Source organism: Mesoplodon bidens, assembly GCF_964165515.1.
Source record: "Mesoplodon bidens genome assembly, chromosome: 13".
In the NCBI taxonomy this organism is placed as follows: domain Eukaryota; kingdom Metazoa; phylum Chordata; class Mammalia; order Artiodactyla; family Ziphiidae; genus Mesoplodon; species Mesoplodon bidens.
This window is the reverse complement of record NC_138169.1, coordinates 64,949,130-64,974,873: the sequence shown is the minus strand read 5'-3', so window position 1 is coordinate 64,974,873 and position 25,744 is coordinate 64,949,130. Positions and strand designations below refer to the sequence as shown.

At 50.2% G+C, this 25,744-nt stretch overlaps 1 protein-coding gene across 9 annotated transcripts in view; it reads right to left on the bottom strand.

Annotated features, from left to right (window-relative positions):
- The window catches only part of CTIF (cap binding complex dependent translation initiation factor), a 313,399-nt gene that overhangs the window by 252,019 nt on the left and 35,636 nt on the right, over positions 1-25,744 (bottom strand). The window contains exon 2 of one of the 9 annotated variants that reach the window (XM_081253060.1): positions 22,706-22,856. The exons of the other annotated variants lie outside the window; for them this stretch is intronic. The gene's annotated coding sequence lies outside the window, so the exon portion shown is untranslated. The remainder of the gene's footprint in view (positions 1-22,705; positions 22,857-25,744) is intronic. 9 annotated transcript variants of the gene reach the window in all.

The following is a 25,744-nucleotide window of genomic DNA, read 5'->3' as shown; positions in this document are numbered from 1 at the left end:
GTAGCTGCAGCAAGCGCGCCCAGACGCAGCCGGATGCCTTGCAGAGAGAAGAGAGAACCCACCTGGTGGCAGATCCCAGATGACTGTTCTTATTAGGCCATCACAGTCATTGGGCTCTGTTTCCCATTAGCCCTGCAGTTAATTCCCCTCACTAGAGTGTGGTAGCAGCAGATCACCTCTTTACGGGCACGCAGCGGGGGCAGTCTGTAGCCAGTTACAGCCACAGCGAGCAGGCTGAGTGGTTAACTGGCAGATAATTAACTGGGAAATGCCCCACAGCCCTCTGCAAACTCTGCTGAGATGGGAGAAGGGGATCTACAAAGCCAGAAAAGGGCCTCCATTCTCTCAACCGTCAATGGATTTCACTCCAGAATCCTGGGAGCTTAGAAGTAGAAAGGCCCTTACAAATCACTGAGTCAACTGTGGGTGAGGATATGGAGAAATTAGAACCCTCCTGTGCTGATGGTGGGAATGAAAAATGATGCAGCTGCTTTGGACAACAGTCTGGTAGTTCCTCATAGGATTACACATAGGGTTAATATAAGATCCAGGGGCTTCCCTGGTGGCACAGTGGTTGAGAATCTGCCTGCCGATGCAGGGGACACGGGTTCGAGCCCTGATCTGGGAAGATCCCGCATGCCACGGAGCAACTGGGCCCGTGAGCCACAGCTACTGAGCCTGCGCGTCTGGAGCCTGTGCTCCGCAACGAGAGGCCACGACAGTGAGAGGCCCGCGCACCGCGATGAAGAGTGGCCCCCGCTCGCCGCAACTAGAGAAAGCCCTCGCACAGAAATGAAGATCCAACACAGCCAAATAAATAAATAAATAGAAAAAAAAAAAGAATATAAGATCCAACAATTCTATTCCTAGATATATATACATACATACATACATACATATATATATATATATATATATATATATATATATATATATATATACATATAACCAAGAGAAATGAAAATACATGTCCGTACAAAAACTTGTACATAAATGTTTTTATTATTATTTTATTTATTTATTTATTTTAAACTTTTGGCTGTGTTGGGTCTTCATTGCTGCACGCAGGCTTTCTCTAGCTGCAGCGAGCGGGGTCTACTCTTCTTTGCGGTGTATGGGCTTCTCACTGTGGTGGCTTCTCTTGTTGCGAAGCATAGGCTCTAGGCACATGGGCTTCAGTAGTTGTGGCACGTGGGCTCAGTAGTTGTGGCTGGCGGGCTCTAGAGTGCAGGCTCAGTAGTTGTGGAGCATGGGCTTAGTTGCTCCGCGGCATGTGGGGTATTCCTGGACCAGGGCTCGAACCCATGTAACCTGCATTGTCAGGCGGATTCTTAACCACTGTGCCACCAGGGAAGTCTAGTAGTATTACTAATAATAGCAAAAACATGGAAACAACCCAAATGTCTGACAACTGATGAACAGATAAACAAAATGTGGTATATTCAGGCAATGGAATATTATTCGGTCATAAAAAAGAATGAAGTCCTGATACATGCTACAGTGTGGATGAACCTTAAAAACATTGTGCTACGGGGCTTCCCTGGTGGCGCAGTGGTTGAGAGTCCACCTGCCGATGCAGGGGAAACAGGTTCATGCCCCAGTCCGGGGAGATCCCACATGCCACGGAGCAGCTGGGCCTATGAGCCATGGCAGCTGAGCCCGAGTGTCCGGAGCCTGTGCTCTGCAACAGGAGAGGCCACAACAGTGAGAGGCCTGCGTACCGCAAAGAAAAAACAAAAAACAGAAAAAAACCATCGTGCTAAGTGAAAGTCACAAAAGACCATGGATTACACAATTCCATTCTTATGAAATGTCCAGAATATGGAAATCTATAGGGACAGAAAGTAGATTAGTGTGTGATTAGGGTACCCACTAATGTGCAGGTGAGGGGATGGAACAGGTGGGCAGGAGGGCAATAGTTAAAGGGTATGGGGTTTCTTACTGAGGTGATGAAAGTGTTCTAAAATTGACTGTGGTTGTCCATTTCTGTGATTATACTGAGAAGCATTTAATTGTAGACTTTAAATAGGTGAACTGTATGGTATGTGAATTATATCTCAATAAGGTCTCTTTAAAAACTAGTGTATTGGGCTTCCCTGGTGGCGCAGTGGTTGGGAGTCCGCCTGCCGATGCAGCGGACACGGGTTCGTGCCCCGGTCCGGGAAGATCCCACATGCCGCGGAGCGGCTGGTCCCGTGAGCTATGGCCGCTGGGCCTGCGCGTCTGGAGCCTGTGCTCCGCAACGGGAGAGCCCACAGCAGTGAGAGGGCCGCGTACAGCAAAAAAAAAAAAAAAAAAAAAAAACTAGTGTATTTACACAAGTTGGTCCCAAGATAATTGCCCTGGGTTTGAATCTCTGGCTGAGTAGCTTAGAGACCTACCCAGAGAAAACTATAGCTGTGAGAATCAACTAAGACTATAAGTGAATAAAAGAATATCAACAAGAAGCCTAAAAAACTGAGTCCAGATTCCCCCTAAATCTGACAGAAATGTTTGCAGCTTCCCTAGAAGGGATTCTGCTGCTTCACCAAAGATAGAATGCATCTCCTGGTGCAGCTCCATTCATCTATCCATTCATCCATTCTTCCATCCACCCACCCACCCATCCATCCCTTCATCCATTTATCCATTTATCTGTCCATCCATCCATCCATCCCTCCATCCATTTATTCATCCATTCATCCATCCATCTACCCATCCATCCATCCAACCATCCAACCATCCATCCATCCATCCATTCCATCCATCCATGCACCCATCCCTTCATCCATTTATCCATCCATTCATCCATTTATCTGTCCATCCATCCATCCCTCCATCCATTTATCCATCCATCCATCCAACCATCCAACCATCCATCCATCCATCCCTCCATCCATTTATCTATCCATCCATCCATTCATTTAATAAGTACCTACTCAAGTTTGATTTTAGGTGTTAGGAACAAACAGGAAAGTAACCAGGCAATTGATATCATGAGTTAAGTGTTGTGGGCCGCAGAGGTGCAGCACCAACACATGGGACGAATGTTATTTTTATTAGTTTGTTCTAACTGACCAAAAAATGCAAATAAAACTACTAGATTTTAAAACCAGGAGAAACCTTAGAAAGCCAAGTCATCAATTCTAAGACCCACCATTATTTTATGAGCCACAAAGAAAAGAAAAAAAATGCTGCCAATTAAACTATGACATAATGCCTTAATGACAAGCCTGCATGCAGACAAATTGGTCACACGAGCCTCACATAGCTTTGCGGTGGTTTCATCTCTTCTGAGGGATTTGGGAATTTCTCCTGCCTCTGGCGGCATGCATGAGACTGATAATTCCTGTTGTTTTACAAGAAAGTATGAAATTGCAGTTCTTCCCCCAACAACAAATATTTGCTTTTCTAATATCAAATCAATGCCCCACTACTGCTTCCCTGTCCCTCTGTGTACACAGTAACATTTGGTATCAATAATAAATTAAAGTGAGATCTTTTGGAAGACATTTTGAGTGCCAATCCACTTAACAGGTGGATGACCAACAACACACCCAATTCAACTGAGGTCATGACAGTCTGAACAGCAGGACCACATTCACACCTGCTCAGGCAATGACAGCTATGCCATGTGACACACCTGCCATGTGGCTAGCAGCCATCGATAGTAAGATGCACCCTGATTTCAGAGACATTAACATGTAGGGGGAAAATCACGTCTCCTAGAAGCAATGAAATGGTCAAGTCATTCCCTCATATTACAGATGAGGAAACACAAGCACAGAGCTGTGACATGACACATTCCAAATCATGGAGCCAGGACTAAAACTCTTATTAGTTGAGATTTGTGCCAGTGTGTTTCCTTTTTACTCCCTCAGGCCACCTCCAGGAGACTGCCATCTCTAAGCTTCTCTTACATTTTCTTGTTCAAAAAAACCCAAAACATGCAACTAGAGATAATCATATTAAGGGAAGTCAGAAAGAGAAAGACAAATACCATATGGTATCACTTATATGTGGAATCTAAAATATAGCACAAATGAACCTACCTACAAAACAGAAACAGACACACAGACATAGAGAACAGACTTGTGGTTGCCAAGGGGGAGGGGGGAGGGAGAGAGATGGACTGGGACTTTGCGGTGGTAGATGAATACTATTACATTTAGAGTGGATAAACAAGGTCCTAATGTATAGTACAGGGAACTATATTCAATATCCTGTAATAAACCATAATGGAAAAGAATGTAAATATATATATGTGTGTGTACAACTGAGTCACTTTCCTGTACAGCAGAGACTGGCACAACATCGTAAATCAACTCTACTTCGATAAAAAACAACAACAACAATGAAAAAAAAAAAGGAAAACAGTCTTTTAGAGCATACCCAACAATAAGATGAACATATCTGTACAAACAGTCATAGTCCTACAAGCCCATGAAGATGGGCTCATTCCAATGTCATCTAAGGGACCATGTTAAACATGCATGTAGGCAAAGAAGGACCATTAATTTACAGCTGCCAGGAGACTGCATTTCCACTCCCCACAGGCTGGTCCCCAGGCTGCCATCCAACAATATTGTGCCATGTTTATAAATGAAGGTGGCCAGGTGTTTTTCTCAGAGTTACACATTCTCCCTATAGGTGGGGGCCCCGGGAAGACAGCCTCTCCATCAGATCGCCTATAAGAGTGTAGAAACGGCCTTGCTGAGCCTGATGTGAGAAATCACTATGTCTATTGCATGCAGACAGAATATGCAGAGTTGAGGAAACTGCTAAATTGATTCTCAATATCTAAACATGCCGCTCGCATCCTGGCAGTATATCTGTCTTACAGGGTACCGGATCAAGATGGGGAAAAACACATTTTTCTTTTGTAAGCCTGGGATTGCAGAGCTGGCCCTTTGACATGAGCACAGATTAACACGATCAAGTCCTCTTTGCTTCAGCAAAAAAGTCCTTTTTCTTTTCCTATAGCTGGATAAAGAACAGGCCCAAAGCCTTCAAGGTGAGGATAGATCCAGTTAAACAGAGCTGAGATATGCTTCCCCGAGTGGACGACCGAAGCCTGAAAACTGAACCAGATATGGGCCTGCCCAACAAGGATGAGGACAGCGGCCAGTGGGAACAGCCAGTCTACGCGGCTGAGAGCAAGGAGGGCACTGCTCGGATTTCAGCAAGAGTCACAGCCTCACCAGGGACACCAGTGTAAACTGGAACTAACATGAGATAAGCCGCCTTGGGACTGATGTAACAGGAGGCCACTCAGGGCTGGAATACTGGGGAAAAGGGAAAGAACTAGTTACGGTGCAAAAGGTAACGAAGAATTTGTCCATCACCCAGCACTGTCCAAGGGAGAAAAAAGCATCCAACATTCCAGTCTATTTGCAGTTGCCAAGCCAGGAACACAGCTGCGGACATTGAGGTGTCAGAGCTCAAAAGGAATATCCATTCAGGGCACCCCTGTGCCCTTTATTCTGGCTCCACCCTTGACTCAAAGCACAACAAACACCTGCCATTTCCTCAGCGCGTGCCAGGCGCCGTGCTAGAACCCGGGTACCAGGTGAGACGTGACTTCTGCCCTGAGGATCTGCCAGGGTGGCAGGCAGAAGATGGCACATAGGAATTCCTGTCAGGAGCCACAAAGACACCGGTACAAAGACACGCACGGGAGTCAGCACAGAGTAACTGGTGGGCAAACACATTGCAAGACCTCCAGGAAGGTACTGAACCCTTGGAGCCTCAGTCTCCCCAGCAGATAAAAACCCCAACTTGACAGGGCAACTGAGAGGATTATATAAAATTAGCACAGTCCCAGGCAAACAGTGAGCAATCAATATATGACGCGTACACTTGATGTGCTTATTTCAGAATCAAACATGCACTAGAGGCTCAATGAACAATGGCGATTAATAATTTGGGTGATCATTTCATAATATATACAAATATTGAATCGTTATGTCGTACACCTGAAACTAACATAATGTTATATGTCAATTATTCCTCAATAAAAACAAACAAACAAAAAAACCCAACAAAACAAAACAAAAATCATATAGTTTGTCCGGGAGAGAAGGTCAGGGAGCACCTACCTTGAGTGACCCTGGAGGAGGATGGGAGGTCCGCTGGGTGGGGGAGGGGAGAGGCCCCAAGTGCAGGGACCGCAACACCGAGGCACCACCAAGCCTGTGTGCTATCCCGTGAGGCCTTGGCCTCCTCTAGGGCCGGGGCCACGCCGCTGCCTCCTCTCACGATGACCACAGCAGCCAGCCCAGGCAGCTGGGCACAGCACAACTTGCTGCATAAAACGGCTCCCAAATCCTCATTCCAACCCGCCGGGCGGAAGGGGTTGAGTAGGGGCTGGCCTTTGCCCCCAGGTACAGTCACGGAGGCAGGGACAGGAGACCAGCTCTTCTTCCCAGGCCTTCAGGCCATATGACCACCATGCTGGGCCCAAACGGCGTATCAACTCAGCTAAGGTGACCCTCACAGTAGGGACTTCCGAGAAGCTGTCCCAGCCTGGGAGCACCTGCTGGGTCCCATCGCCTCTAGTCGGCATCCCTTCCCTCCCCTGCTCTGCCTGGCAGTGGGAAGCCCCGTGTGCAGGCCCAGAGGGAAGATGTGGGTCAGGACCTATGACCTCAACAGCAGCCTGGGGCACCACTGGCTGAAAGAGTGCAAGACCCCACTTTCCCAATTCATCCTCATGAGTGGTGCTGAGCCACTAGGATGAAGAGCGTGAACAATAAATGCTGTTATCCGTGCAAAGTGCCCAGACCTTGGAGCTGTCACAGGTGAGACAGGAACTAGCAACTGGTTGAACCTGAACCCAGGTGTGTGTATCAGCACAGCCGCTCGCTCAGCCCAGGCATCACACGCTCATCTACAGCATCCGTGCTGCTTCCCTGCTGGTCCCAGCTCCCCGCCACCCACGAGCTCCCAAGTAGCAGCTACTAGTGAGAGCACACACCTGTTGTGTGCCAGACACCCTTCTAAGTGCACCTCATGTTTTACTGCATTTAGTGCTCACTCCCACGGATGCTGTGACTGTGTCCATTTGACAGTGAGGGAAACTGAGGCCCAGGGTATTATTGGATGCATTGGTTGTCAACGTGGTGAGCGGCCCTCTTCTGGCCTCACATACTCAAAGTGGACTGGCCACTTTGTGGGTATCAGAGGCTGGAAAGCTTTGGGGAACACTATGCTGGCTCAGGAATCACCCCCGCAATGAAAGGCCGTGAGGAGGGGCCAGGGCACCCGCTTCTCAGAGCCATCACCACGCTGAGGGTCTCATCCGTCTGCCCAGGACACAGGCGCTGCCCTGCCTCCCGATAATGGGTGTACCTGGCACTGCCCAGACTCTAGAAGGAGGAGGGTCTCCTAATTCCCTTAGGAACTAGCCAGGTGCCCTGTTGACCTGGGCAGTGCAGAGGCCCGGCTGAGCAGGAAAGGAGCTGGCGTGGAGGGGAACACACTGCTGGGCGCTGAGATGCCGTCATACCCAGCAAGAGACGGTTCCACTGGGGCTGCCGCCCCATGGATTTCTTGCCCCCAGGAATTTGTGAAGGACTGTAGCAACATAGGAGTGTTCATGTTGCCATGTTATGGGGGGAAAAACACATTTTTAGGTACGCTAGGATCTCAATCACATGAAAATGCACAGAAAAATTACTGCAAACAACAAATATCCTAAAACATCTCTCAGGCAGAATTAGGACTACCTTTTCTGTATTTTCCTCTTTTTTTCCAAAGATAAGCTTTTGGTCTTTTTATAAGTAAGAAGAAACAAACTTTGGTTTAAGAGAAAAAAAAAAAGTTGGCTGCGGGGGTCCCTCCGGCCTGTTGATCACCAGGTTAGAACGCTGGCTGGGTGGAGCCTCTGCCATCCCAGACTCAGGCGGCTGGTCACGCGGAGGGCAGCCCCCTGCCGCGAGGCACCTGCCACGTGCCAGGCCAGCAGAGCTTTCTGCTGACACCCCTCCGGCAGGGACACTGCCTTATTTGCAAGGCCTTTCCACAGCCATGAGCTGTCTGGCACAGAGGTCATTTTCTTCTCTGGCAATGCACGAGGGCCCCTGCTGGGTAGAGAGCATGCTGTCCATCTGTCACCCTGTGCGTCACCGCTTAATCTAGAAATCTGCTGACCTCGTGCAGAGCCAGAGGTGGGAAATGGGAGCATCACTGGGGTTATTCCCTACCACCCGCCCCCGTCCCTGGGAAGAAGGCTGGGGGTTGGAGGTGGGGACCAAGAAATAATCCCCATAAAGCCCTTGTAACTCATGTTGAATGCTTTGATACAGTCAATAAATGCCACTGTTTTCATTATTGGCGCTACTATCCTCATTCTTGCTCTGGGTTCCATCATTACACAAACCTCCCGGCAGTAGATCCTTCTGCTGGCAAAATACCAAAGGGAAATATGATCTCAAGTTCTGATTTTAACATTTTAAGTGCACTGAGATGGCACATGCCATGATCTTATTCCCAGCTCCCCTGCTGCCCTGTGGGCTCTCTTGTCTACTTCTGCGTATGGTGTTGGGGGCAGGCAGGCTCCAGGAATTTCTGAGCATCATCAGATGGTGCCACATCAGCCTCGGGGCTGAGAGGTGCCCACCACACCTTCCCCCACCTTGCTAATGACATCACACTTCTAACTTCCTTCACACCAAGGCCTCTGAAGCCTTCTTAAACATAAATGAGCAGAATTTCACAGACTAAATTGTATGGTTTCCATTTGTTCTCTTGTGACTTATTAAGACAACCAAGGTATGAAAAATACTTGTGGTTGCCAAGCAGGAGAAATCTGGAAACGTGGTAAGACCCCAGAACCACCTGCCAATTCCCCAGTCACCTCAGCCGGGGTTTCCCTGCCCCCCATGCTACTTGCCTACCATTTAAGAGCCTGGAGCTTGGTGCATGCCCAGTGGAGGTCTAAGGAATTTGGCTGCAGGGTCCAGGGACAGACGGTGGGCTACAAAAGCTGAAGCAATGGAATAGGGGGTATAGAGACCCCATCATGGGCCCAGCTGGAGGTAGAGGTCTGTCTGTTGCATTGGTCATTGGGTCTCCTCATCAGAAACTGCCCAAGTTCACAGGCTCAAGAAGAGAGAGGCCAGCAAGGCCCTCCTTTAGACCAGGGGGCTGAATCTACATGCCAGGACACAGGCTGTATCCTTGACTTATTCCTATCCAGACAACGCCTATGCACCCCTCAAGACCCTTCTCCCCAGGACTGGTTTTCTGGTGAGTTATCTGTTGACTGGTCAATTATCCACTCACATGTCTGTTTCCTCTTGGATGTTGTGGGTCCCTCACATCTTTTTCTTCCTCCTTTCCTATTGCCTTGTAGAGAGTAAGTGAGCAGCAAATGGATGTTCAGTGAATGAGGGAGGGAATGAATGAATAAAATTGGCCAGTCGACATATACATTAAACTGCTACATTCAATGCTTCATCCCGCATTGAACTTGCACTTCCTCCTTCAACGCTTGACCTTGTTCCACCCACACCGCCCCCTCAGAAGATCAGGAACTGGAAACAGGGCCCACACGACACAGGGAAACCCGAAAACCTGGCTTTACCACCTTCAGGTTGTGGAGCTATGAGAGTGGCAGACACTTCTAGTTGAACCTGTAATATCTAGTCTCTCCTTCCCTACTAACAAAACCCTTATAACATTGAGGGAGACAATGTGCCCAGATAAAAACTACATTTCCCAGCCTCCCTCACAGATAGTAGCAGCCAATGAGATGTAAAATAAAGTTAATGGGTGGGAAACCCTTTAAAGGGACTGACTGAGCCGGCACATGACTTTTGTCCTTTCCACTTTCTCCTCCTTGTGTAGAATGTGGGCATGATGTCTGGAGCTCCCGCAGCTCTCTTAAGACTATGAGGCAACTTTGGGGCTAGTAAGTAGCCACCCATTAAGCATGGCAAAGCAGAAAGACAGAAAGACCCTAGGCCCCTGATGGCTACAGAGCGCCCACACCAGTCCTGGGTTCCTGCCTGCAGAGTCCTTTTACATGGGAGAAAAAAAAAATCTCTGTATTGTTTAAGCCACTGTTACTTAGGTTTCCTGTTATAGGCTGCTGTGGTAAGGAACTCTTTAAGATGGGCTTCAGTGACCCCTGCCTCCTGCTTTCCATGCCCTGTGTAATCCCCTCTCTTGAGTGTAGGCTGGATCTAGAGACCAGCTTCGAACAAATAGAATATGGTAAAATGATCAGATGTCACTTCTGTAATCAGGCTACAAAAGACTGACTTCTGTCTTGCTGACTCTCCATTGCCCTCTCGGCTCGCACACTCTGGTGAAGCAAGCTGCCACGTTGGAGAGGCCCACGTGGCCAGGAACTGTGGGCAACCTCTGGCCAACAGCCAGTGAGGAGCTGAGGCCTCAGCCCAATAGCCCCAAGGAACTGAACCTCATCAACAACTGTACCAGCGAGCTAGGAAGCAGATACTCCCGCAGTCGACCACAGCCCCAGTCAACACCTCTTCTACAGCCTTGGGAGAGACCCTGGAAGCAGAGTGTCCAGCCGGGCTGAGCCCAGACTCCAGCCAGCACAAAGCAGGAGATAAATGTGTGCTGTTTGGGGGATAATTTGTTATGCAGCAGTAGAAAACTGACACAGCTGCCAGTCCTGATTCTAACTAAAATCCTGGGCAGGACCCTCCCCTCCTCTGTCTTTCATCCCCTTGTCAGTAAAATGAGAGCATTGGACTGGGGGATCTCGAAGGCAGGCGCCTGCCATTTTAAAATCCCGGAATCCTGGGCTTCCCTGGTGGCGCAGTGGTTAAGAATCCTCCTGCCAATGCAGAGGACACGGGTTCAAGCCCCGATCCGGGAAGATCCCACATGCCGAGGAGCAACTAAGCCCATGTGCCACAACTACTGAGCCTGCGCTCTAGAGCCCGCAAGCCGCAACTACTGAGCCCGCGTGCCACAACTACTGAAGCCTGCGCACCTAGAGCCCGTGCTCCACAAAAAAGAAAAGCCACCGCAATGAGAATCCTGCACAACGCAACGAAGAGTAGCCCCCGCTCACCACAGCTAGAGAAACGAAGACCCAACTCAGCCAAAATTAAATAAATAAATTTATATAAAAAAAAAAACAGGGTCTTTGCAGATGTAATTAGTTAAGAGGTTATACTGGTCTCCTTATAAAAAGGGGGAATTTGCACACACAGACACACACAGGGAGAATGAAGTGGAGATGAAGGCAGACACTGGGTGATGCATCTACAAGCCAAGAAATGCCAAAGATTGCCAGGAAACCACCACAAGCTAGAGGAGAGACATGGGACAGAACCTCCCTCACAGCCCTCAAAAGGAATCAACCCTGCTGACACCTTGATCTTGGACTTCCAGCCTTTAGAACTGTGAAAGAATAAATTTCTGCTGTTTAAACCACTTAGTCTGTGGTACTTTGTTAAAGGAGTCTTAGCAGACTAATACATAATCTGTACATAACACCCCTGCACACATGCGTGTGCACACACACACATACACACACACACACTCACCCTGGCAATACATTTTGTGCATTACAAAAACATAACCCAAATAGAAATTAAAAGATAAAAAAATAAATATACATAAGAGTTCTAATACTTTCTTCAGGTGGGTCCTTAGGCACCCCACCTTGGAGCCCATTGGTTTCAGGTGGCAATGTTGGCACTAACCACCGATTTCCCCCCAGCCCTTGCAGTCTGGAACCCATGATTCTGACCTCACGCCTCAGCTCCCTAATTGTTTTGTTGCTGAACTTGATGTGTTGGTAAGGACTGTGCTGGGCAGGGTCTGGGTGAGGGCCGGCCCGCTGACTTCCCAGGCGTGCTGGGGTCTGCTGCGGCCTGCCGAGCGCACCAGGTGAGGAGGGGCCTCAGGAGCACGTTCCTCGGATCCTTCTCCTCTTCCCCCTCCATCAAAAATAAACCCCGAGGGGACGCGGATGGAGCCAACTTCAGGGCAGGGTGGGGATGTCTGTCTGTTGTGCGTGCCAGGATTTCTGGCTCGTTGCCCTTTGCAGCTAGGTCACGGGAGTGCACGTGGTGTCTCCAGGTGTGGAGGGCAGGGGCAGCCCGGGATGGAGGGAGGCGGGGAGGGAGGGGTGGAGAGAGGCAGCCTGGGAATGTGTGCGCGCCCATTCCAGAAACCCCGCCTGGCCTTGCTCAGCCGCCCGGCGTGCCATAAATGCCAGTCCCCACACAGGGGGAGCTGTGGCCTCTGCCAGCCTCACCCCAGCAGCTTGGCCAGCTGACAGACCCCAAGGACCCCTCCTCACGCCCCCAACAGCTGTGGAACCCAAGCAAGCGGGCCTGGCTGCGTAATTCATGGGGCACCCGGGGAAAAGAAGAATGCAGGCGGAGCCTCTTGTTCAACATAAGGATTTCAGAACAGCGACAGCCCAGGGATCAGCGAGCATTAACCCTTCTGAGTGTAGGGCCGTGTGTCAGAGCACAGGGACACCCATGAAGCCGGCCCGCCTGCTGATGAAAGAGGCCAGTCTGCAGCCTCGATGCTCCACACACCAGAACTGCCAAATTAACTCTCCCCTTCCCTGCCACACATCCCAGGAGTCGGGGAGGTGGGACAGGGTGGGAGAAGGGGGAAGGGCCTGTTCTAGGAGGCCCCTGTGTGCAGGAGAGGTACTCACCTCTTTCGTCTGTAGCATCTGGTTGATGGAAAAGAGTCCCCTAAATAAGGTTTTATAGTAGATAATTGAACGTAGTTACTCAGAAGAAACAATGTGAAGGACAAGCTAGCGTCCCTCGGCCTGGCCCCAGCCCCAGAGGAGGCAAAGGCATGTTCTCCCCTTGGCTTATCGCCTGTGTCGGTCACCTGCCTGTTTTAGGCCCCTTTTCTACACCTTCAGAACAGAACAATATCTTTGCCCACCTTTATGTTTTTCTAACCTCCCAGGGTTGTCAAGAACAAAAATACCAGGTCTAAAATCCAGAAGAACTCTAGGCACATATTATTAATACCAATAATGATGACAATAAAGATAATTTTGCTTTGACTGAGTCCTTTCACACGCACGACAAACTTGCCCTTTTCTGCCAAGTCTTCTCCGGAGAATGCCAGAGTCTGGCTGAAAGCCCTGCTCCCCGCGAGCACCCTATCACAGGGCTTCCCTGTGCGTCCTGGCCAAGTGCATACTGACCTGAGGGAAGCCCTCCTGTGGCTTCCTGGACGCTGAGAGGTGCCACGCTCCCGCCGGACACACAGTACCCCAGTCTTTCTGGCCGCTGAGGATTCCCAGGGGGACAAGGACAGGAGAAAACTTTATCGGGTTCATTACAAAAATGTGCTGGCTCATCTGGAGGCAGGATATGGGCTCCAGGCAGAGTGGAGTCGGTCAGCCTGGGTGGGCCCCACCTGCTTCCGGGCCTCCCAGCTCCCAGCTGCCCGCCATTCCCTGCTCCCATGGCAGCCAGCCCCTCCAGGATGAGATGACGCCCCCAAAGTTTTGCAGTGACTCCCTTTGTTCCTCTACCCCTGGGGCCCCAGGAGCCAAAAGCAGCCTGTGAATGTCAGGCTTGGCTGCTGCTCAGCTGATCAGAGCGATGAGTACCAGCCACTCCCTGCTAATTGCTGTCCTCAGCAGTGCCAGGCCCTCCCGTCCACTCCTCCGGAGCCCTCTGCCGGCACACAGCCTCTGACTGTTAACAGTGACAGGAGTTGCGTGTCATGGGAACTACAGTGTCCGCGCTGGGAGGCCAACTCGTGCCAGTTATTAAATCCATTCACCCAGCCGTAGAGGCCCGTGGCTTCTCCGCTGAGTCTGAACCATTCGGGCAATGCCAGGGAGAGCTATTTCCAAACTACCCCTGGGAAGTATGGTGCCTCACAGGTGGAGAGCTTCACACTTGTTTATTCACTGGTAGGCAGGAGAATTGGGGCAAAGGAGAAAACCTTACCCCTGAAACCCACAGATACTACCGGTGTGTTTCAGTGGGAAGAACACAGCACCATCCAAAGGGCTGCTGGGTCCCTCTCCTGCTCTATTATCAACTTCTGCATCTGTAAAGTGGGGTTAATAGCCCTGCCTACTTTCCCACGGTTGCTATGAGGATCAACTGAGACAACGAACATTGTAATAACTATGCGAGTGGCTACTGAGAGCTAAGCCTTTAAATGTACTCTGTCCAATCCTCTCTCTAGTCTGTAAGATGGTTCCCATCTTAGAGATGAGAAAACTGAGGCCCAGAAAGGTCCAGACACGATGGCCACAAGTGGGTAAGGGCACATGGACACGGGGCCATGGGACTGCCGTCATGGTGCTGAGCCCTTCCTGATGCTGAAATGATCCCCTTCCATGTGTCCTGCTCAGAGATTCAGGCCAGGCTATTTGGTGCCTGCAGGCAGCCACTGCCTGGAGCAGCGGGCACCACACCCGAGGGTGGTCTACCTACAGACTATTGGGACGCGTGAGGTGGCTTAGTGGGAGGACCCTGCCCTGGAAGGGCGAGGGTAATTAGCGAGGCCACTGGACAGGCTCCTGAGCAGGTCTGGACTGTACAGCGCAGGATGGGTGGCCAGTCCATGGACAAGGGAGAGAGGGCAGGCACCAGACAGGAGCTGAGATGTTCTGAGAGCTGGTCCCAGAACTTCCTCCATGTCTGAGGTCTGCCTGCCTATTCCCACCCGCATATACCTTATAACATGCAGAATGCTGTATCTGTCTGACTCCAAGTCTCACTCTGTGACCACTGTTTAAGTTCCCTGGGAGAGGACTGACATTCACACTGTGGTATAAATGACTAACACAAGCAGGTTTCAGTGCGGGGTTGGGGGGTGGTAAGCAGTGGCAGAAGCCAACTGGAACTGGAGAGTCTAAAATGGATGTGTCTCTTTTCCCAATTAGGGTGCCGCCAGGGGTGCTGGTCATTCTCTTCCCAGTCTCTGGGAAAGCTGGCACTTGGAGGCACCCCCATCCTGATGACAGCATGGTCTCCTGGGCAGCATGGTTCCAGGGAAGGGCAAAGGACTTGGATTCCAGAAAGAGCCACCCAAATCTAGTGGCTCTCTATTAACTAACTATGTGACGTCAGGCAAGTCACCTCTCTAGGCCAGCGGGGTTTCCCGGTCAATATACAGGCAGGAAAAGGGGCAGGCCCGGCACAGATGGACTGACACTTTTGTGCCCCAGCAGTGCTGAACAGAAGGCCATGGCTGCCCTGGCTTGGGGCCGGTGCTCCGCCCTTTCTGGCATCCACTGTGGCCTCAGAGCAGCAGCTGGGACTGGATTCCAGACTAAATATGGAGCCCCAGCCCAGGCTTCTCCCCACCTGCAAGCCCAGGGTCCAAGCCTCTGCGGCTACGGAGCATCATGCTGCCTGCCCTCCAGCCCACCCAAAACGCTGACTCGCAAACTCTGCACATGGGCAAAGGCCAGACAAAGGTCAGAGGGCCAGAGCAACAATGAACTTCCAGAGCAATCGAAAAACCAGCAGTACAAGGCACTGGCCTGTAAAGGAATACAGAAGCAAGCCTGCTAGTTTAAATAACAGACAAGAATATAAAGCAGTTTACCCCCAGAGCATGTTCAAGTTTATTTCCCAGAGCTGAACAATGACAAAAGTTACAAATAAAAATGATGCCTCTGTGAGGCGTCTCTCCCCTCCCCTAGGCTGAAATGTATAGCCATATCTTAAAAGAAGGCTGGTAAGACTTCAGTCCTTCACCTCCCCCCCACCCTCTCACACACACACACACACACACACACACACACACACACACACACACACACACACACACACACACACACACCCCGCGCAAAGACAAACCCACTACTGGCAAACTGTTTATTAAAGGGACAGGTCCAACAAGTAGGGTACTGAGTACTGAGTTTCCAACCTAAAGTACCCGAGAATGACCCGGTGTGAACCACATCTCATACCCCTCTCTAGCACCAGAGATGGCGGACACCTGTCACACTGCTGTGGGGTGACAGGTCCCTTGCAGGAAGACCTGCTGGCGTCTTAACACTCCCCACCCCATCGTCACTGTCACTGTATTTGGAAGTAGAGTCTTTGCAGATGTAATCAAATTTGAGGTCATCCTGGCATAGGATGGGCCCTAAAGCCAATGACTCCTGTCCTTGTAAAAAGAGGGAAATTCAGACACAGGGACACTCACAGGGAGGAGGCCACGTGAAGACAGAGGCAGAGAGATTGGAGCGATGCATCTACAACCCAAGGGAGGCCAAGGACTGCCAGTCACCCACCAGAAGCTTGGAAGGGGCCAGGAAGGATCCCTCCCAGAGACTTCAGAGGAAGCATGGCCTGGCTGGCACCTTGATTTCAGACTTCCAGCTTCCAGAGCTGTGAGAGAATAAATTTCTATTGTTTTAAGCCACCCAGGTTGTGGTGATTTGTTCCAGCATCTGCAGGAAAGGAATACACACACCTATGAGAGGACCCGCCACAAACCCCCAGCTGTGAGACCTGAACATGCCCCTTCCTTGGGCCTTGGTTTTCTTTTCTGTAAAATGTAGAAAGTGGTGCCAGGCAGTCCCTTCCAGCTGTGACCTCCTTCCGCAGGTTCCTTGATCTACTAAGTCTCTGGAGGATGATGGGAGGTGGTGGTGGGGAGGGCAGGGGATAGACACAGGGGAGGATGGGGAAAAGCACAGGGCACTCTCCCACTGCCCACATTGTGTTGAGGATGCAGAAACAGTCAGAGGGGAGCGGCCTACCTTGATAAAGGATAGGTCAAGTTCATCTTTGCAAGCTTGCATCCTGCCCTATGCAAGACGGTGGTGCAGTAGAGAGAGCAAAGATTCTAGAGCAAGTCATTCATAGGACAGAGGTTTTCCTTGTCTTAGATTTGCATCAAAGTAATAACGCAAGATCGGGAGGAGTCAAGATGGAGGCAGAAGGGGCTTCCCTGGTGGCGCAGTGGTTGAGAGTCCGCCTGCCGATGCACGGGACACGGGTTCGTGCCCCAGTCCGGGAAGATCCCACATGCCGCGGAGCAGCTGGGCCCGTGAGCCATGGCCGCTGAGCCCACGCATCCAGAGCCTGTGCTCCGCAACGGGAGAGGCCACGACAGTGAGAGGCCCATATACCACACACACACACACAAAAAGATGGAGGCAGAAGAGTGAAGACAAGAAGATGCAGTGAGTGCTGTGTGGGCAGCAGCCGGACAGGTCAGTGAGCGTGTTTGTGGGGAGGGGCACGGAGAGGCAGAACGTGTGTCCCAGGTTGTGGGCTTGGGGGACTAGTTCGGTGATAAGAAGGCAAACCAGAGCAGAGGGCGTGGACAAGGACCACGAGGCAGATTTGGGAGGTGCCTGAGGTCAAAGTGTCCGGGAAGCAGTCTGGTGGGCGCTGCACAGGGATCAGAGGACAGGCCTGGTGTGGAGAACAGATGAGACAGCCAATGGCACTCAGGCAACAGCCAGGGCGACCCACGGGGGCAAGAGGGCCCAGGAGGGGGGCAAGTGGAGACGGGGCTGGGACAGGGCCCCCGGAACCCCCGTCTGATAGGCCACAGAGAACAGGTCCCTGTGGGAAAATGTGGAAGACGAAAAAGGCAGGGCTTCCCTGGTGGCGCAGTGGTTGAGAGTCCGCCTGCCGATGCAGGGGACACGGGTTCGTGCCCCGGTCCGGGAGGATCCCACATGCCGCGGGGCGGCTGGGCCCGTGAGCCATGGCCCTGAGCCTGCGCGTCCGGAGCCTGTGCTCCGCAACGGGAGAGACCACAACAGTGAGGGGCCTGTGTACCGCAAAAAAAAAAACAAAAAAAAGAAAAAGGCATGGGGTGCAAAGGCAAGTGGTCGTGGGAGCCAAAGGCAGCAGGAGCTGGGGGGAGGGGGGTCCTCGGTGGGAGAGCAAGCAACATAACAGGGCAAAGGCAGAATGGACACAGGAGGGTCCCAGTAAGTTCAGGCTCCTGTCGCTGCTCCCCAGAAGGCAATGAGGTCCTTGACGCCTTGCCCATTTCCAGGTCTCACCAAGGAGACACATAAATGGTTACTGAGGAAGGAAAGAAGGAAGAGATGCAATGAGCCATGACACTGACTTAACCACAGTTTCCCACTGTCAAATGCACACATGCTTTCTCATCAGCGACTTCATAGACCCTGAGGACGCCCTTCAGTAAAACAAGGAAGAGGGATTGGGGGACTTCCCTGGTGACGCAGTGGTTAAGAATCCGCCTGCCAGTGCAGGGGACACGGGTTCAAGCCCTGGTCCGGGAAGATTCCACATGCTGCTGAGCAAGTAAGCTCGTGCGCCACAACTACTGAGTCTGCGCTCTAGAGCACGTGAGCCACAACTACTGAGCCCACGTGCCACAACTACTGAAGCCCGTGTGCCACAACTACTGAAGCCCGCACACCTAGAGCCCATGCTCCACAACAAGAGAAGCCACCGCAATGAGAAGCCCGCACATCGCAACAAAGAGTAGTCCCCGCTCGCCACAACTAGAGAAAGCCCATGTGCAGCAACAAGGAACCAACGCAGCCAAAAATTAAAAAAAAAAAAGAGAGAGCGAGAGAGAGAGAAGGGGGATTGGTTCCATTGAAGTATTTCTTCTTTTGCACAGTCAGAGCATAACTAAGGTAGAAATTTGGTGAAATGGAAAAACATATGTATAGAACTCTCAATTGTTTTTGTTTCTACATAATCCAGACACTAAAGAAAAAATAAAGCTAAACTGTCTTAAATATGGCAAATCTTTTTGTGAAAAAAAGAAAAATATGGCTAGAACTGGACTCATAGACATTTGGAGTTGAGAACAACCTATAAGTTTATCTAGTCACAGACTCTCATTTGACTGGTGAGAAAAGTGAGGCCCGTCAAGTGAGCTGGCTTGCCCCGAGTCACAGGTCACATCAGTAACTAGTAACTAAGTCAGGACTAGAGTCTCCTTCCTCCTCCCTGGCTTCCATTGCTGCAACACAAACCAAATCAAGGCTAATAACCTAATTCTAACTCCATTCACAACACTGTGATGTGGGGCTTCCCTGGTGGCGTAGTGGTTGAGAGTCTGCCTGCCGATGCAGGGCACACGGGTTCGTGCCCCAGTCTGGGAAGATCCCACATGCCGCGGAGCAGCTGGGCCCGTGAGCTATGGCCGCTGAGCCTGCGCGTCTGGAGCCTGTGCTCCCCAACGGGAGAGGCCACAACAGTGAGAGGCCCATGTACCGCAAAAATCAAAAAACAAAAAAAAACACTGCGATGCCCACGTCTGAAGTTTGGGAAGTTCCATTATATTGATAGTAAAAAGTGTACCAGTCAATGGCTTGGATGGTTTTTTTTGTTATTTTCAAAACTGCCTCAATTCAGTTGCCTAACACTCAGAGTGGCCACACAGAGTGGTGTAGGCTGTGTGGACCGTGTAAGTTGTGCAGCTGTGTTCTGTGGACTGTGTAAGTTGTGCAGCTGTGCTCTGGACAGGGGTGCCTGCCTGAGGAAGCCAGGATGGGCTGAAACCCACTATGTGCCACTCACCAAGCCCTATGCTTAGGAACTGAGCTGTGTCTGCAGGCGAGGGGCACTTTTCCTAACTCTCCCGAAGAGCACTTTGGGGATGGGCCAGTGATGACCTGGTGCCACTCTGGAGCTAATTTAATTTGTTCCAAGCCTCCAAGTCTAGGTAGAGATGAGTACATTCTAAAATCTAGAAATCAAGGCCTTAACCTATAAATTAAGACCTCTAACTAAAATTAAAGAAAAATACATCAATAGAAAAATTGGGCAAAGAGCATGAAAAGTAAATTTACAAAGGAAGAAATATAAATGGCCTATAAAAAATGGCCTGAAAAATCTTCAAGTTCAATAGTAATCGAAGAACTGCAAAGGCAAATGAGATATAATTTCATACCCACCAAATCTGGAGGAGTGGAAAGGAACACCGACACCCAGTGTTGGGGAAACTGGTATTCTCACACTCAGCTAATGGGGATGAAGATGGGTACAACCTGTCTTCTCTAGGGCCATTTGCCCAGATATTAAAAACCCTTTAATGTATGCATACCTAGGAATAAAAAAAAAAATCAGGGCTTCCCTGGTGGCACAGTGGTTGAGAATCTACCTGCCAATGCAGGGAACACGGGTTCAAGCCCTGGCCTGGGAGGATCCCACATGCCACGGAGCAACTAGGCCAGTGAGCCACAACTACTGAGCCTGCACGTCTGGAGCCTGTGCTCCGCGACAAGAGAGGCTGCGACAGTGAGAGGCCCGCGCACCGCGATGAAGAGTGGCCCCCGCTTGCCACAACTAGAGATAGCCCTCGCACAGAAATGAAGACCCAACACAGCAAAAATAAATAAATTAATTAATAAGCTCCTACCCCCAACATCTTCTTAAAAAAAAGAAAAGAAAAGAAAAATAATTACCTTTAAAAAAAAATCAGTCAAGAAAATAACCAAAGATGTCTTTGACATTCACCTACAAGTATGTCTCTAAGGAAAATAAGAACAGAGGCCACACCCACAGGTCAGGCATCTTCCTTCAAGCCATTAGCTCTTGGAGTCAGCATAGGTAACAACACCACAACACTCACAAATGAGAGTCCACCCAAAGGGAGAAATACCTGCAGGCTGTTATTGTCTTTTTCTAACTCAGCTATAAAGAGTCATGCAGTTGAGACAGGAAAAGGAAGCATGCAGGAAAGAGCATGTGAAACAGAAACAGAGCATCACTGAGAAGTAGGAGTTCTCAGCAGCTGGGTCATCTGCTCTGAGGCGATTCTGCCCCTGGGAAGTGCAAACAATGGTCAGTGTCCCTTAGCAAAGTCCCAGGAAGCCTCTCAAGGCTGGAGCAGATTGCATCTCTTGGATGTTCCAGCCCTGCCAAGGGATGGGATGAAAATCCCACCAGTCCTTGTCCACAGCTTTGTGCCCTAAAAGTATGGCTTTGAAGAGATGGACTCTTCAAAGCAAGCCTTTGAGTATGGGCCGTCTGCCAAGTCTGCAAGGGAGCCAGTGCTGGCATCTTGCCCAGCAGGTCACCCCCAGGGGTGTGAGTGGTGTGTGTGTCCAGGCTGTGTTACCAGGTTCCACCCAACCTCACAGAAAGCCATGGGGTCCCCTGCTGGGCCCCAGCAATGCCACACACGGGCACTCTGTGAACTCCCCCAAGGCTGGCACTGGCTGAGAGCGAGTCTGCATTATCCCAGGGTCCCAGGAGCGGGTGAGAGAAGCCCAGGCCAAGTGGGAGCTTTTTTTAAAGGTAACTCTTTATCTTCAGCAGCCAAATGATTTTTGTTCTGCTCTCTATGCCTTTCTTTATTTCAACAGCAAGACAGATTTTTTTTTTTTGGTACAATCTTCAAATGCTGTTGAAGATTGTACCCCAATTAGATGTACCACTTTGATCCTGCAGCTTGGTCTGGCCCTGGTACGTGAAGTTGTTTTAGGTCTGAGAAATCTGGCAACAAGTCATTCCTGCTGCTCCCTGAGCCCTGCTCCCCACACAGGCCCCACCTCTCCAAGGGAAACTGCAGAGAATACAAGACACATGGGGACCAAATGGGAGAGGTGGTCGCTGTCCCCTGAACAGGTGCCTTCCATCCTCACTAGCCTTGCTAATATGATTTTAGAACACCTGATGATCTTCCGGCATGATCTTTATTTTGATCTTGGCGATGGTTAGACGAATATAAACATTTGTCAAGATCCCTCAGGCTATGCACTTAAGATTCATGCCATTGTCCTGTATATAAATTATACTCCAGTAAAGTATTGTTACTATTAAGAGTGGGAAAAAAAATCGATGGCTACAGGAAGCATGATCTGCAAACCAAATGGTACAGAGCCAGGTTCTTGGCCTTGGAGATTGTCAGAGATGGAGGAGCTGGGAAAGGGCTGGCGGGGGGCTGGGAGCAGGTGGGCCTGCACTGAAAATCACCAGAATGGGATCAGGTCTCAACCCCAGCCCAGACGCACCTGGGCAAGTCACCATCCCTCTCTTGGTCTCTGTTTCCTTATCTATAAATTGAAGAAATGGGCTAGTTCCATAAAAAAAATACAGATTCTTGGGCTTTGTCTTGCGATGTGAGTCCGGGGAACAGGAATCTGCATTTTGATAAGCTCCTTGGGTGACAGTCATGCTCTTCGGGGTCCAGGACCAATATCTGGGAATTGTGGACAACGTGCTTATAAAGGTTCTGACCTCCAGTGGTAACAATCCCTGCTTCTTTGTGGAAAGAGCAGCGACATAGGGCCAAGAGGAAGGTGTAAATAAATAGGATGATCAGAGTTGAGTGACACAAGCTTCCCACCTTACATGCTCCATTCAAGAGCCTAAACCCAGACTTTAAATCTCAAAAGGGCGACCTTATACAGTTGTGCAGTTTGTGTACTGCTCAAAGACATCTACGCAAGACAATGGGTGAAGGCTGAGAGTCAGCACGTATCCCATTTGTCAGACCATGTGCCCTGAAGCAAGGCTGCAGCCACCTGGGGGAGGGGAGAGAGGGAGGGGTTGCTTGCTTCAAAATTCATCCAAGATAAGGGATGGCTTTTCCTAATTCTGACCAAGGCGCTGCATAAGTTAGTGGTGTCTACAGAAAGACCGGCATCAGAAAACATTCATGTGTTTTCAGCCCTAATTCCCTAAAGACAAGATAAGTGACTTGATATTCAGGACCTGTCCTGCCTTTTGCCAGCAGTCCACAACTTTGTCCTAATGTCACCTGCCCTTCCACAGACATTCCTCGTCTCTGTCCTCCATGCTTTGGTCAAGCTGTTGCCACCACCTACCAAACTTCTCACTGGTCAGCGATCCAGTCGTTGGCACCTTCTGCAACCCCTCCAGGTGAATTAATCCTCCCACCAGGATCCTGTGCCCAGCACAGGGGATGGGGCAGCTAATGAGACAGGCGTGTTCCAGGCCCTCACAGACCTTATGATCCTGTTGGAAGATGATTAAGGCACTAATTACAATAAAGCGTGAGTAAGGAGAGTGTGTAGCAGTGGGCACGCTGTCTGTTCATTACAAAACTAGTATAGCACCATCTAAAAACAGTCCAACCCCCTCCCCTGCCAATCTGTCTAGAAACAATGCAAACTGAACTCAAAGCTCTCTTGGATCTGGTATCACTCTCATCCCTATGATGCCTAAATACTTCACACTCTAAGAAAATTAAGGTAACAGAGCATTCATTAAAATTTTCTGCAGCATCTAATTCTACAGACTACCAGCTGGACATAAATTCTTTTCCCTGGTCCACCTCCCTGTCCTTCCTCGCCTAAGAACCTCTCTGGCCAGTGCTCCAAGCACTGCTGGCCCCAACAGCTAGTGAGGGAGACTCTCCCTAGGGCCGGGTGGGATGCGGGGGGGCCAACCACACCCGTTGCTGGGTTGTGCGCAGGCCCCACCCAGTCCTGCTGCCCAGCTGCCCCAAAGGTGGGCATTTCCTCTCCAGCACTTTCCTCTCTCCTCTCTTACCCACTGTCACAGACAAGGCTGGGGAGGGAGCGAGGGGCAGGTCCTCGGCCTATTGGAGGTGCTGACACACATTCACCCAGCTCTAAGTCAGCACAGTCACAATCAATGCGATTCAGCAGACAGAGATAGAGCCTGCTCTTCTGAGACAGGGTGGAGCCGGGTGAGCAAGAGCGTAGGGGCTGAAGCCATGGGACTGGGATCTGAGTCTAGGCTCTGTCCTGTACTAGATGTGTCACTTCAGGAAAATCACTTAATTCTCCATGCTTCCATTTCCTTACCTGTAAGATGGGGCCAACCCATGGGGTTACTGCAAGGACTAAATCAACTAGCGCTGGTGAAATGCTTAGCATGCAGTAACCGCTCAAACGGTGATATTAGCTCCACTAGTCCCAATACTCCAAGTTATTGTTAATTAATAATAAGTTAATATAATAATAAGTTAATAATAATTAATAATAATTAACTAATAAGTTAATACTCCAAGTTATTATTACCTGCAAGAGTAAAGAGTCCTCCTAACCCCCCCACCCCGATCCTTACCACAGCTACTGTTCGATAACCTGCTGGCTGGGAGGCCATAAGGTAAACAGACTGTCCCTGTGCCAGGAAGCACACAGCACACGGCAGGCAGGTGCACCTGACCCAGCATGCCTCAGAAGCCCATCCAAGGCACCGAGGGGACCCTGATGCAGGAAGCACAGCAGGGAGGCCTTGAGGACCACACAGAATCAACACCACTCCCAGGCGCCTCCTTCACCAAAGCCAAGAGCCCTGAGGGGTCTTCCGCCAAAGGTTTTTCAGTTTCACCCCTTCCTCTTTGTTCCTACCGATGTCTTTATGTCATCCACGCAGCCATCACCTCTCTGCGCCACCAAGGCCAGTGCCTGATGGACTCTGGGTCCCAAACCTCTACCTCGGGTCCCAGGACTCATCCCCAAACAGCCCCATAAGCTGTCAGTGGGTCTTTGTACAGTCTTATCATGGCTCCCCGCTGGGCAGAGGGGACAGGCTCTACCTCCCACTCGGAGCCCTACCCCCGCATGCCCTGGCCCCGCCTCTTGCTTCTGGGAAGCTTCATTCTGGGGCCTTTCTCCTCCTGGTCTCTCAGATGCCAAGTCACACCAGACATCTCTGGGAGAAGAACAGTGATACCCTTTCCCTCCAAAATGGGTCCACCCCTCCTCCCATCTCTAAATCCCACCCCCATCCCGCAGGGCCACCGTGCCCACCTCAGACACAAGGCCTCCCCTGCCTTGCTCCACCCTGACCTGCCACTTCCCTAAAGTCTCCAGCACTTATTTCCCAAGCACACCCTCTGCCACGTAATCATACCTCTCTCTTCCTGTGTGGAGCCTTACCTCCTTCCCATCTGCCATTTTTTCTCCCAGCAACAGGTAATAACACCTTGTTGGGTACCAGGTACTTACCTAAAGCTCAATAAACACTTGCAGGAGGGACACACCCTCTAGCTTTCCAGCCCCACATGAGCAATAAAAAGAAAGAAATGAGGTAAAGGGCCGCTGGCTGCCTGACCCCAGGAAGCAAACTGGATGGGAGCCCCGTCCTCCCAGACACTTGCTTCACTCCAGTTTTGCCAACAGAGAAAACGTTCCCTCCCCTCGCTGGCTGCTCTTTATTCCTGGTCTGCTTGCCTCAGAGGAAATGCCAGTGGTGACAGAAATGCCAAAAAGAAAGTCTGCAGGAACCCAGCAAGGAGAGGGGAGCCTCCAGATCCAACCCGCAGCTGAAAAGAACACAAATGGGAAGAAAAGCTCTTGGAACGTGGAGATGAGGGGGGCAGGGCTAAACTAAAGCCCCCAAGCCTAAGGGGGTGGCAAGAATTATTTTTGCAAATACAAGGAGCAAAGTGTAATTTCAGATGCAGGGTTAGTAAGTTATGCAATTGTACTGGATCTCAGGATTTTTCCAAAAGATCGAAATTTTTTTACAGAAAAACCAGCTGCAGTATTTGTGAAAACGGAGTATTTCTGTCTCACCTTCTCTCACTGTGAAATGGGAAATTTATGAAAATAAACGAGAGAGCTGGTGCTGGCACGATGCTGAAGAAGGAATGTGTAATAGCATGGCAAAGTCATGGCATTTATACGAAATGTGTAGAATAGGCAAATCTATAGAGAAAGAAAGTTGGTTAGAGGTTGCCTGGAGCTGAGGGGGGTGGGGAGAAATGGGAGTGATTGCACACGGGTACAGGAGGGGATGAAAATGTTCTGGGTGATGAGGTCCTAGAAAATGATGTCTCTAGAGAATGTTCTAGATAGTAAGTGATGGTTACACAATATTGTGAATATATTCAAAGTCACCTACTTTTTTTTTTTGGCCGCATCACACAG